Genomic DNA, 2,781 nt, shown 5'->3' with positions numbered 1-2,781 from the left:
TGGCTCAAAACACACTTCTATATTTACAATCCATATATCCACAGCTCAATCATATCACACCTCCCCGGGCCCATCAAATCAATCATCCATCACAAGATGTAATATTTCAATTTAGTCCTTATAATTGACCATTTTTGCAAAACGCCCAAATAAGCTCTAAAAATTCTAAAACTTTGCCCCGGTCCTTAGCAATATTACTAAGCTATTGCAAAAGAATCATAATTTTCTAAGCTACCACGAATATTTTATGGATTTTTAATCCTATTTAAGCACTAGAAAATTACGAAAAGCAAGGTTCGGGTTTACCTTTGCCAATTCTCGACTTCGAACACGCTGGACGTCGACAATGGGGGCTAGCCAAAACTCGGTCCAATTCGAGACTTTTCTCGTAGCAGTGCATTCGCCGGAATTTCGCAGACCTGGTCAACTGTCGAATTTCCGCGAATCGAGGATACCTACACGAAACCCATAACACGGGGGTTAGTACATAAATTTTTCAGAATTTTCTAAGCTCATTAAATGCTCGGAAAAACACTGCGAAGTTCTGTGGGACCCACCGAAAAACGGTGTCGGAAAATTTTGAAATTTATGTCGCCGCGAAGCTCTCGACGAGTGGAGCGTGCTGGTACCCTCAGTTTTCTCGTGGGATTCACGATTTTCGAGAAATCTAGCCCAAAAGTCAAAATGGGCTAAAATCTTCTCGAGCAAAAATCGGACAAACCGCTCAATGGATTTCGGCGTTCTTGGTGTCTATGGAAAGCTCTCGCCGAGTAGATGATTTTAGACACAAGACCCGGTCCAATTGGTGGCCGGATCGGCCGGATTTTGGCCGGGAAGTCCAACGAAGGCCGCGAGTCGATTCAAGGCCGTTTCCTGCTCCAGCCGCACGGCCGTGGGGGAGGGCCGAGGTGGGGCGCCGGCGAGGTGGGGACGCAGGGGAGGCGGCGGCGCGGCAAGGGGAGGAGGGAGGAGAGAGAAAAGAGAGAGAGAAGAGGAGAAGGTCGACACGCGCGGGAGGGAGAAGAAAAAGAGAAGAAGGCCGGTCCGTTTCGATTCGGCCGATTCGATTCAGAATACAAAATTTTGAATTTTTACTCTGCCTCGGGACCGAAAACGAGGTCCAAAAATTTCGAAAAAATTCCAGAAAACTCAGAAAAATACGTAGACTCCAAATATATTTTTAGTTTTGCCATGTGGTCTTTAAATTAATTTTTAAAATTCATCAAAGTTTATATTTTCGGAAAATCGAACCCGATTTTTAAAATCCGAAAAATCTCAAAAAAATTCCTAAAATTTAAATAAAATTAAAATACCAAAAATGCTCATAAAATTTAAAATTTTGGGGTGTTACAGAATTGGCTATAACTTGGGCTATATAGGTACAAATGACCTGATTTTTATGGCATTAGAAAGGTATGACATAGCACTACAACTTTCATGAAGAAAACTAACCCAAATTTTGCCTATAACTAAGTCATTTTGCCATCCAAAGTTAGAGATCCAAAATTGCCAGAACCAATTAGGTGCCCAAAAATTTGGGTTAAACCAATCCGGCCAGCCATGTTCAAATGGCTATATCTTAGGCTACAAAACTCCAAATAGAGTGATTTAAAAAGGGGAATAAAGCTAAGACAATAAGGAACAACTTCTATGAAGAACACTTAGCCAAATTCCCACAGCAATATAACCAATGAAACAGTACAATACAAAACATCAAAATTAAAAATTTGAAATTGTGCCTAGAAGACCTAAAAATGGAAGGGGCAACCAAAATGTAGTATGTTGATGAAATTGAAATTCTCATACCTATTAAGCATAAGCAAGTCAATAATTTGACTTGGATAGTGTTGTGAATAGTAACCCCAAAATGCTGTAACACCCCTGATTTTTTTATATATTATTATTGAGCTTCGTGTAGGTATCCTCAATTCGCGGAAATTCGACAGTTGTCCGAATCTGTGAATTTCTGGCCAGACAGACCAGCTACCGAAAAAGTCTCCGAATTGGATCGAGGTTTTGGCTATCCCACCATTATCAGGCATCCCGAGCGCATTCCCGAAGTCGGAATCGGCAAAGGTAAACCCGAACCTTGCTTTTTCGTAATTTTTTTTGTGCTTAAATAGGATTAAAAATCCATAAAATATTTGTGGTAGCTCAGAAAATTATGATTCTTTTTGCAATAGCCAAGTAATATTGCTAAGGACCGCAGGGCAAAGTTTTAGAATTTTTAAAGCTTGTTTGGGCAGTTTTTGCAAAAATAATCAATTATAAGGACTAAATTGAAATTTTACATATTGTGATGAATGATTGATTTGATGGGCCCAGGAGGGGCTGTGTGATGTGATTGAGTTGTGGATATATGGATTGTGGATAAAGAAGTGTGTTTTGAGCCCTTTTGCAGGTTGGGTAGGTCCTAGGTATAGGGGAGATTCTGTCGGATTTTCGGCACGACTTAGGACATATTGGTCTTTTTCTTTGTTTGTATTGAGTCAAATTTATTAAATGATTGTAATAAAAATTGTCAGGTGAGCCGGGACAGCCTTCTTCCTTCGCCCAGCCGCCTCAGTGACCACCGTCAAGTCTGTGAGTAAAATATTAATTTTAATTGTAATTTCGATATTATTATATGTTCAAGCATGCCCATGCATCACTTATATGCATATATTTATGTAGTTAAACTCTAGGCACGATTTATGTTGCATTCATAACTGTTAGCGTGCCATGGATGTTGTTGTGGTAATTTGGAGCAAGCAGCGTGCGTTGGCGTGCGTGTGATGTGGT

Source organism: Hevea brasiliensis, chromosome 9, assembly GCF_030052815.1.
Source record: "Hevea brasiliensis isolate MT/VB/25A 57/8 chromosome 9, ASM3005281v1, whole genome shotgun sequence".
Lineage (NCBI taxonomy): Eukaryota > Viridiplantae > Streptophyta > Magnoliopsida > Malpighiales > Euphorbiaceae > Hevea > Hevea brasiliensis.
The sequence above is the reverse complement of the archived record's forward strand: the minus strand, read 5'-3'. Positions refer to the sequence as shown.